Raw genomic sequence first — 12,067 nt, 5'->3', positions numbered from 1 at the left:
CGCGGTAGCCGAATTCCTTAACTTCGTTTACTTCGCGGCCATCGATTTTGACGTTAAGTTCATCCCTACTCTTATTTCTGCTGCTCCTCATTTCTTTCATTTTTATTCAGTTTACTTCCAATCCACATTCTGTACTTATTAGACTCTTCAGTTCATTGTAAAGATACCTTAATTCTTCTTCCCTTTTATAGAGGATAGCAATCTAATTAGCGAGTCTTACTTTTGATATCTTTTCACCTTAAAATTTAATCCCTCACCTGAACCTTTGTTTTATTGCCGTCATTGCTTATTCGCAGTACAGGCTGAACACTAGCTTAAGTACTTCGAACTTAGTCTGCCTTTCTAATTTCCCCCTCTCGCTTCTTGTACTTACTGAATATCATCTACCTTTCCCTAGAGTTGCAAATACTTTCCCGAGCATTTCGAATATCTTGCGCCATTTCGCAATGGAAACTCTTTCTCGAGACCAACGGATACAAATCAAGCGTAACTTAAGCCCAATCTCTCTAATGCCTTTACCTTCTCCGATGCCAAACTGACCGTCGCCTAACAGATAATTTCCTTTTGCATTCCTCAGTCTTTATGTTACGATCAACGTATATTGCTCAGTGAGACGCAGCGAGCGCAGACTTTATACATTTTTAACAAAGATGTCTCTAGAGCTGGTTCATGGTCGAATGGTTGATGTAAATATTTGACTTCGGTAAATTTTCGATGATATCCAAATGAGAATGAGATTGCTTATTTCACAACCGGCCGGGTTTCAATAATTAATAAATTACATATGGTAACAGAAGAAATTTGTAAACATTCAAACTGAAAGAGAGTAAGAGAGAACAACATCTCGTCGGCTTTGGAATTATTCGACTCTGAGCAGTAGTTCTGCAGGAAAGTACAAGGAAATCGGATATGATCTTTTTCACAGAGCATAGAATTCACCAGAAACGATAAACTAGGATACGAAAAGGCCATTTTTGGACACGATATAACTGTTTTTACGCACACTATCGACCTCAAGCCTCATCAGATATTTATTTCACGTGGCGCTTAGTTTGTAAGACCGTAGTGCAAGAAGTTTGAGAGACGAATAGAGGAAAGAGTGTTCATTCAATTTACATTCTTTCACTTAGGCGATAGAAAAACTCGGTAGTTTAGAATATATGAGCTCAGAATGCTGTGTCAACAGGTCAAAAGTCCGCTGTCGTGCCAACACTGAACCGTTCGATACAGCGGTGCCTTGAAATAAGCTGCTATCTGCACTGCTAAACAAATACAGAGTCACGGAATACTTTGGGGGAGCTTATCGACGCCGCTCGCAAGCAGGTGAAAGCCAATATTACGCTCGCGAGAAATCAGTCTACTCGGCTGAAAGAAGACTGTAAAAAATATATGTGTCCCCCAAAAGTGGAACGACCGATGCTTAAAGCTTCTGTAATTGTAGACGCTGAGGGTCTCAGGACATAAACACAGTTTTCGTGTGTTGTATCCTGCAAAATAAGTGCTATACAGTGAGTGTTGAGATAGAACATTTTCTTCCCTGAAGAATTTTATTTTACGCACATTAAAAAAAAGTTTTGCCTCACCCCGGTTCCCAGAACTCCTGAAGATAGACGTTGACTATGGATGTTGTATCACAGACACAGTCCCTTTGACTATTCAGAAAAGTCATTACGCCCGCCTAAAGATGTAAACAACCATGCATGAGTTGCGCCAATTAGACGGAGTGGATCCGACAGCCGACAAGTTCCAGTCATTCCAACAGGAAGGAGGTACACGGCTAGTGTTGTTTGTAGTTCAACCATTCCTAGACGGTCAATACCGCGGTTCGATCGCGTCCGCATTGTTACTTTGTGTCAGGAAGGGCTCACAACAAGGGAAGTGTCCAGGCGTCTCGGAGTGAACCAACTCAATGTTGTTCGGACATGGAGCAGATACAGAGAGACAGGAACTGTCGATGACATGCCTCGCTCAGGCCAAGGGCTACTACTGCACTGCAATACCGCTACATACGGATTATGGCTCCGAGGATCCCTGACAGCAACGCCATCATCTTGAATGATGCTTTTAGTGCAGCCACAGAACGTCGTGTTACGATTCAAACTGTGCGCAGTAAGCTGCATGATACGAAACTTCACTCCCGACATCCATGGCGAGGTACATTTTGCAACCACGACACCATGCAGTGCGGTACAGATGGGCCCAGCAACATGTCTAATGGACCGCTCAGGATTGCCATCACGTTCTCTTCACCGATGAGTGTCGCATACGCCTTTAATTAGACAATCGTCGGAGAGGTGTTTGGAGGCACCACGGTCAAGCTGAACGCCTTAGACACACTGTCCAACGAGTGCAATAAGGTGGAGCTCCCTGGTGTTTTCAGGTGACATTATGTGGGGCCGACGTACGCCGCTGGTGGTCATGGAAGGCACCGTAACGGCTGTGCGATACGTGAATGCCATCCTCCGACCGATAGTGCAACCGTATCGGCAGCATATTGCGGAGGCATTCGTCTTCATGGACGACAATTTGCGCTCATCTTGTGAATGACTTCCTCTAGGGTAACGAAATATCTCAGCATGTATTCCAGACATGAACCCTATCAGTGCCTGCGTAGACTGAAAAGAGCTGTTTATGTACGACGTGATCCACTAACCATTCTGAGGTATCGACGCCGAATCGCCATTCAGGAGTGGGACAATCTGGACCAACAGTGCCTTGATGAATTTGTGGATAGTATGCCACGATGACTACAGGCATGAATCAAACCAAGAAGACATGGTACTGGGTATTGGAGGTACCGGTGTGTACAGCAATGTGGGCCACCACCTCTGAAGGTCTCACTTTATGGTTAGGCAACGTGCAATGTGTGGTTTCCATGAGCAATAAAAAGGGAGGAAATGATGTTTATGTTGATCTCTGCTCCAATTTTCTCTACAGGTTCCGGAACTCTCTGAACCGAATTGATGCAAACCTATTTTTGATGTGTATATTTCATCCGCTAGAGGTGCTCAGAAGAATTGGAGATTACATATGTCCCTAGGGACCGAATGTTGATAGTTGACTATAAGGAACTAGTCCTACACTCTGAAATATCGTTGCTTCACAAATGCATGCAGTTTCACGGTATCGTACATCCAGTTACTTTTTAAGTCGAATGTTTTGAAGATCACATGGATGTTGCGGAGGGTGAAACAAGAAACTGAAACAGGATTACTTTTTACAGAGTTTCTTACTAAAAATCTTACAGTGGAGTGTATAGTTTTCATTGTAACTGAAACTTGTACAACTGTTAACAGTGCTTCATGAAAGTTTTTTGCCCTAAAATATTGTGTATAATGACTCCTGGTATCACATACGGGGGAGAGTGTTGTACCTCGGAACACTTCTCGAACTTACGCCTCTTGCCATTTTTGTAATAGAAGTTTAATACATTTTGTTATTCCATTTTAAAGTGATATCATTCCCTTTATGAGGGCTACAGTCTTTTTCTGAAATTGCAAAAGTTACCCCAGAAAATTAAGTCTTTTTCAAATTTAAAAAATTGTTCCAAGGCTCTACATAGCCACGTACGTAGAAACAAAGACTTTCTAACTACATTTAAAAGTTTTGTAATAGAAAAAAGTCTTCAGTACTGTATTTAACAGTGTGTTACATTATTGTTCTACTACACACGAAGAATCAGCAAGTTAAATCAAATTACGAAAAATATTATAGTAAATCGGCTACAATTTAAAAACATTTAGAAATAGAACCTATTCGTAGTGACCACAAATTTCCATTTTCTAGACAGGGAAAATCTCAAGATATTGAAGAAAGAGTCCATTTGCAAATATTACGTGTTCTTCTATAACAACTTACCATTTCAAGACACAAGACGATGCACGACTGACGAAGTACGCATTAAACGTCCGTAGGTTAGGTAACTAGTTTTAAAAATTTCAGAATTTCACTTGCCGTAAAACTCTTTAATTGAAGAGTTAACAAAATCCTTAAAATAGCTTCAATATGTTGTATGGTATTTAAATATTCAGAACTCATAATATTTACAGACGCTGTTCAAAACAAAACCTCACGTCTCACAACGACACAAACTGTAGAAAGTGGCGGATACTGCTCATGGCGAATGGCCAATGAGATAGTAAAGAGCAAAATACGAGAGTTGGAACTTAAATAGTGGCAACTATTTATTCACAAACGATACAAAAGAGTTACATCTTTGCTCCTGGTAGTGTCCTTCAGACTAGTCACCAGCGTCGTGTAGAATCCGTTGCAAGCGGTATGGAAGGCGTAGTATACCGTTATGAGAGCCTGGTCTGTTGATGGTGCGAATGGAGCAGTCTTAGAAATTCCAAGAGAAATATCGCTAAGCTATAGGCAAGGACGGCTAATGTACAACATGTACAAGAACTAAAAGGCAACAATAAGAGTGGAACACAAAGAGTTAATTGCTCTGGTTAAGATGGGTATAGGACAGGGATGTAACCAACAACTAAACGCTCGGGTTAAGACGGGTGTAGGACAGGGATGTAGTCTTTCGCCCTACTGTTCAATCTGTGTATCGAAAAAAAGAAATGTTGAAGAGTGGAATTAAAATTCAAGGTGAAAGGAGATCGAGGATAAGATTCACTGATGACATTGCTATTCCAAATGAAAATGAAAATGCATTACAGGATGTGTTGAATGGAATGAAGAGTCTAATGAGTACAGAAAATGAACTGAAAGTAAATCGAAGAAAGACGAAAGTAATGAGAAGTAGCAGAAATGAGAACAGCGAGAAATTTAACATCCGGATTTTTGATCACGAAGTAGATGATGTTAAGAAATTCTGCTACCTCGGCAGCAGACGGACGAAGCAAGGAGGTATTAAAACGCAGACTAGCACTCGCAAACAGGTCATGCCTGGCCAAGGGAAGTCTGCTGGTGTCAAACGTAGGCCTCACTTTGAGTAAGAAATTTCTGAGAACGTACGTTTGGAGCACAGCATTGTATGGTAGTTGGGAAACCTGAACGGAAGAGAAGCGAAGCATGTGCTACAGAATAACGTTGAATTTTAGGTGGAGTGGTAAGGTAAGGAATGGGGATGTTCTACTTAGAATCGTTGACGAAAGGAGTATATGGAAAACACTGACAAGGAGGAGGGACAGGATAGTAGGAGATCAGTTAAGACATCAGGGAATAATTTCTGTGCTACTATAGGAAGGTGAAGAATGTAGAAACTGTAGAGGAAGACAGAGACTGGAGTGCATTCATCAAATAATTGAGAACGTATGTTGCAATCGTAAAATGCGTTTTAGACAGGTACGAGCCGAGTAAAACTGTGAGGGACGGGAAAAACCCACCGTGGTACAACAACAAAGTTAGGAAACTACTGCGAAAGCAAAGAGAGTTCCACTCCAAGTTTAAACGCAGCCAAAACCTCTCAGACAAACAGAAGCTAAACGATGTCAAAGTTAGCGTAAGGAGGGCTATGCGTGAAGCGTTCAGTGAATTCGAAAGTAAAATTCTATGTACCGACTTGACAGAAAATCCTAGGAAGTTCTGGTCTTACGTTAAATCAGTAAGTGGCTCGAAACAGCATATCCAGACACTACGGGATGATGATGGCATTGAAACAGAGGATGACACGCGTAAAGCTGAAATACTAAACACCTTTTTCCAAAGCTGTTTCACAGAGGAAGACCGCACTGCAGTTCCTTCTCTAAATCCTCGCACAAACGAAAAAATGGCTGACATCTAAATAAGTGTCCAAGGAATAGAAAAGCAACTGGAATCACTCAATAGAGGAAAGTCCACTGGATCTGACGCGATACCAATTCGATTCTACACAGAGTACGCGAAAGAACTTGCCCCCCTTCTAACAGCCGTGTACCGCAAGTCTCTAGAGGAACGGAGGGTTCCAAATGATTGGAAAAGAGCACAGATAGTCCCAGTCTTCAAGAAGGGTCGTCGAGCAGATGCGCAAAACTATAGACCTATATCTCTGACGTCGATCTGTTGTAGAATTTTAGAACATGTTTTTTGCTCGAGTATCATGTCGTTTTTGGAAACCCAAAATCTACTATGTAAGAATCAACATGGATTCCGGAAACAGCGATCGTGTGAGACCCAACCCGCTTTATTTGTTCATGAGACCCAGAAAATATTAGATACAGGCTCCCAGGTAGATGCTATTTTTCTTGACTTCCGGAAGGCGTTCGATACAGTTCCGCACTGTCGCCTGATAAACAAAGTAAGAGCCTACGGAATATCAGACCAGCTGTCTGATTGAAGAGTTTTTAGCAAACAGAACACAGCATGTTGTTATCAATGGAGAGACGTCTACAGACGTTAAAGTAACCTCTGGCGTGCCACAGGGGAGTGTTATGGGACCATTGCTTTTCACAATATATATAAATGACCTAGTAGATAGTGTCGGAAGTTCCATGCGGCTTTTCGCGGATGATGCTGTAGTATACAGAGAAGTTGCAGCATTAGAAAAATGTAGCGAAATGCAGGAAGATCTGCAGCGGATAGGCACTTGGTGCAGGGAGTGGCAACTGACCCTTAACATAGTCAAATGTAATGTATTGCGAATACATAGAAAGAAGGATCCTTTATTGTATGATTATATGATAGCGGAACAAACACTGGTAGCAGTTACTTCTGTAAAATATCTGGGAGTATGCGTGCGGAACGATTTGAAGTGGAATGATCATATAAAATTAATTGTTGGTAAGGCGGGTACCGGGTTGAGATTCATTGGGAGAGTGCTTAGAAAATGTAGTCCATCAACAAAGGAGGTGGCTTACAAAACACTCGTTCGACATATACTTGAGTATTGCTCATCAGTGTGGGATCCGTACCAGATCGGTTTGACGGAGGAGATAGAGAAGATCCAAAGAAGAGCGGCGCGTTTCGTCACAGGGTTATTTGGTAACCGTGATAGCGTTACGGAGATGTTTAATAAACTCAAGTGGCAGACTCTGCAAGAGAGGCGCTCTGCATCGCGGTGTAGCTTGCTCGCCAGGTTTCGAGAGGGTGCGTTTCTGGATGAGGTATCGAATATATTGCTTCCCCCTACTTACACCTCCCGAGGAGATCACGAACGTAAAATTAGAGAGATTAGAGCGCGCACGGAGGCTTTCAGACAGTCGTTCTTCCCGCGAACCATACGCGACTGGAACGGGAAAGGGAGGTAATGACAGTGGCACGTAAAGTGCCCTCCGCCACACACCGTTGGGTGGCTTGCGGAGTATAAATGTAGATGTAGATGTAGATGTACTCTCAGAAGACTGATGACTCAAAAGGATTCAACTGTAAAGACGAACAGGCATTTGCAGCTGACTGCCAAACGATTCTGCTGCTACCGACACTCTCTCGTACTGTCGTGAACCCAACTTACAACTGTCATTCCAGTCCTATGACATTGGGTTTTGTGATCGGAGTATCGTTACTGCACCAAAGTATGCGTTTGCCGCTATTTCTGAAAACTGATTTTTTAATGTAATTTTATTTATTTGTTTACTTGATGGTCCATATTGGCGTCACACTGGGGTCTTCAGGTATTCTCTTTCGCCGGACGCCTTTCTTTTAACAGTTTCATGTCCTACTTTCCCACGTGACAATTTTAGACAATCTATAAATAGTATTATCATAAAAATCGTTTTTATTCTATCTCACTTTTATTTATACACTGCCATTCCAGCGTTATACTGTTTAAACGTACTATAACCGTATGTTTCGTCTTAGTCGACATACGCAACATTTATTATCTCAGTGTCTAAATATATTATTGATCATATTGTCGTTGTACACCGCCTTCCTGATCGATATTTTAGAACGGCAGTTTACTGAGTACAAGAACAGATACTTGCTGTCTATCTTCCGAGGAGGCTAGAATAGTTTGATCGTCAGCTAAGGCGAGAGTGTTACCTGAAGTACGGTATCGTAGATTGGTACCTTCTAATACTTAGCTTTTCCGTTTCTCCGTTACGACGTGTAAATAGAAACTCGACAGAATATGTGATGGGGAACATCCGTTTCTTACAACTTGGTTAACTTTTAGGGCTTCCAGAACATATTTCCGTCGAAAGTTACACAAACGGCATTTTTCGTAACCAGTTCTTGGACCTTGAAGAGAAACATTTGCAGTAAAAACCGCAGTTTGCGACAGTTTACTTAATGGAAACTCTGCCATCATGTTAAAAGATGCATAATCTATAGTGGACATCGCGTTGATGTTAAATCGTTTGGTGTAAAGACTACTTCGATTCACCTTGGAGAATAATTTAAAGCTTGGCGTTAGTCTCGTGGTTATTATTTTCGTATAGATCTTGTACCCGGAATGTGATAAACCAACGTCACTGTTATTTTGAGAGCAGGAGAAACATTCCACTACCTTGGTATGCATTCTGTCTTCAAATCATAGATACAAAATGAGGGAAAAGAAGACGTTTATTTATCAGGAGCTCTAGATTGATGCTCTCTGCGCCACTGCTCTTCCTGTACTAAACTTTATTCAGAACAACGGTTACTTTTTTTCGGTAGTAATGATGATGTGTGTGTTTCCTGCTTCAATTCATGTTGAGTTTTTTAGATTTATATCCTACGACAGATATTTGTTAGTGGTTTACCCAACAGTGGTTGTACTAACACTTGGTCTCTCATATTCCATTCTTCCCTGTTCAAGTATTTCTGGATTTTATATTTCTGATAACCGTATTACAAAGTTTGAAGGTTCAGTATTGATCAGTCTGGTAAAATATTGGAAAAGGTGTCTTGATTTTTCTTTAGTCTTAGTCTTGCTTCCATTGTCAACCACAGTTTCAGAACTGCCTCTCTGGTGCCTTACCTTACCTAAAGCCAAACTGATCGTCATCTAACACACCTTCAGTTTTCTTTTCCATTCTTCAGTATATTATTCTTGGATGCATGAGCTGTTGAGCTGACTGCACTTGGCGGCGTTTCCAATCTTCGGAATTATATGGATAATGTTACTCCTAAAGTCAGATGCTGTATCGTCAGTCTCATACATTATACACACCAATGTGCATAGTCGTTTTATTGCCACTTCCCCGAATGATTTTAGAAATTCTCATGGAATGTTATCTATACTTGCTGTCATATTTGATTTTAAGTCTTCTAAATCTCTTCCAAATTCCGATTCCAATACCGGATCCCCTACTTCTTCTATACCGACTATTGCTTCTTCTTCTGTCACTTCATCGGACACGCCTTCCCCCTGAGGCCTTGAATGAACTCTTTCCATGTATCCGCCATACTTTCCTAGAATTCTCCCAATAGACCAGAGTCGACCATTAGTCTTTCCTTGCATTTCATATTACTTTGAAACGTTACGTCCAGATATTTAAACGACGTGACTGTGTCAAGCAGCACACTGCTAGTAATGATCCGAATATTACTGGTTTGTTTTTTCTGCTCATCCGCATTAGCCCACATTTTTCTACATTTAGAGCTGCCTGGCATCATCAACTAGAAATTTTGTCTACCTCATCTTGTATCATCCTACGGTATGCGTGTTAGTGATCAATATTGTCGGAGAACCTTATTGGGTGCAATTTCACCTGTGCTAGAAATTACAACAGAGCGCTAACAAGTTGCAGCAGACGTGGAAAATTTAGTATGAAGCACCAAGGTCTGATCCGTTATGCCTCAATTTATAAAGGAATTTCCTTTTTGGAGGTTGTGACATAGGCTACTGCACTTTTATTCGTGGTTCTTTTCTTCGCGACAATACCAGGATATTAAGACGCAGAAAACGTAAGAATATTCCTGGCGGTACATTATACATGCAGGAATTCAAATGAGGTAGAGCCGATAAGAATACCGCGCTAGCCTTCTTCCAAGTCAGCCATTCTCACTCTTGCTTTCTGCTGGAAAAAGGAAGAGGAGATCATAAATCATCCGAGGCGCGATCCGTCTCACCTCGTTTTGCTCAAATCAAATAACCGTCCCGTGCTCGTAACCAATACCGAGTAGCAATTTGTCTTTGTTATAGAAGCATCAGTCGGAGCTCCTTCCTCCTTACACTGCCTAATATTGTCAAGACTTGTTGTCGCTTAATATTGACAAAATTTCTTCTGGGACATTCGTCTTAACATTCACTATATCTAAAAAAAACTGCTACTAACGCAGTTGGTAACTGTACCGTCGAGCTGTAGAATGTGTTTGTCGTGTCGCGAGCCGATGTTATGAATCCTCCTTCCACATCTAAGTGAGCGTAGTTGCGGGTTGGATATCAAAATGGGGGAGCGTTGCCACATGGGATTTCAATCCGATAGCAAAGAATAATTTTCAAATAACCATTTTTGCCCGATTTTCAATGGGGAGAATAGCTGTGCTCAATGCGTGAGCGGCAAAAAAATTTATTTAACTTCCTTCACAATTTCACTGTAGCTGCCTATATCATCCAGCCTATAATTCAATTACTTTCTGTGAACTTGCAATGCGGTGACACTTGCTTATTCTTCTCCCGCAGTTAACACACTTCCTACATAGCAAATTATTGGTGTCTGTTGAGCCGATGCATCCCGCTACAACAACTATTTTCAACTAAACTTGCACTGAGGTATGTACTGAAAGTGTCGGGAACTGCTATAGGTAGTCTTAAGAAAGCGTACAGTGTTCATACTACAAGAAGAAAGACCTGTATAAAAAGAACCTTCAATCTGAACGTGTCCTGCCCGCCGATCAGATGCACAGCTGTTGAGGTGGAACAGTCGTCAGCGGGCAGCCTCTGAGGATGCTGCCGCAACTCACTTGCATAAGGCTTACCTAGGTAGGCGGGTCTCTGTCTAGGTGGACTTTTGTTTCCCTAGCTACTCGTTGGACCTAAATGAAACCCTCGAAACAATCTCCTTATCCTCCTCCCAGTGGAGAGGGTGAGCCGCTGGTAGGTGGTAACACCCACGCAAATACGAGGTATGGTGTAGCCAGTCCACCAGACGCAGGGATTGCACAGAGTTCTTCAGTATATGGTAACAGAGCGCAGTCTGCTGGCAATAATGTGTTTTGATTGTGACGGGGTAAGAGGGCAGCTTCGAGAAGGTTTCGCCTTTTTGTGTTCAAAAAGATTTAGAAGGCATCGCAGGTACACTGAAATCAGACAGTCTTTTGCTTAACAGATCACCGTTGGTTGGAACTAATAGTTCCCAACAAGTAACCAACCTCCAGAAAGCTAAGTGCCTTGGGTAACACACAATAGAAACGGAGCTCCGCAACACGAAATTAGCAAAGGTGTTGTGTCATGTAGAGATCTGGTTAACATTCTCGAGGAGAAATTGAGAGATGAGTGGGCTCAGTAATACAATGAACTGAAAAGGATTGATGGGGATCTCAAAATCTGGCTTCTTCTTCCTTACCTTCATCAGCACGCAACTCCCAGAGTACATCAAGACAGACTTCCTTCTCCTAAGTGTATCACCATATGTCCCCAATCCAATGCACTGTTTTAAATGCTAGCGCTTTGGGTACACGACTTTAGGTTGTAATGGTGAAGCCATTCGTGGCAAATGAGTTACCCACGTTCATTACATCTTATGATTCAGCCCTTAAAAGGCCTATTTCGACAGCCAACGCTTCTGTGCAAATGGAGGTTGCTAGTGTCGGCGCTAGTACCTGCGGTTGTCAGTCCACATGTCAAGCTGCTGTTGTTTCAGATCCCATAGCTCTCCAGACAACCTCAGATAAAGCAACAGTTGTCACCATTGAAGACCTCACAGTACCTTCAAAGGCAGAGCCTGTTAAAAAAATCCGGCACTGGCTCCACTGCTGCTGTGGTAGCTCCTACAAAAACCTCTCAGGCCAAAAAAAAAAAAAAAAAAAAAAAAAAAGCCCTGCTGTTTCTACTTCAAAGCCAATAGACTGCAAAGTCTACCCAGGCCAACCATCTCGTCACAAGGCTGAATCTCTACTTATTGCTGGCTCCCCACCTTGGCAGAAAGTCAAGGTGAAAGTAAAATCTAGGCTCTCATACTACAGTGGAACACAAAAGAGTTCAGGACTCATGTGGAGAAACTGAAACTTCTGCCACAGGCACACCCCTTGTGCTTGTGTTTATGGAAAACAT

The sequence above is a fragment of the Schistocerca serialis genome, chromosome 1, assembly GCF_023864345.2.
Source record: "Schistocerca serialis cubense isolate TAMUIC-IGC-003099 chromosome 1, iqSchSeri2.2, whole genome shotgun sequence".
Taxonomy (NCBI): domain Eukaryota; kingdom Metazoa; phylum Arthropoda; class Insecta; order Orthoptera; family Acrididae; genus Schistocerca; species Schistocerca serialis.
The sequence above is the reverse complement of the archived record's forward strand: the minus strand, read 5'-3'. Positions refer to the sequence as shown.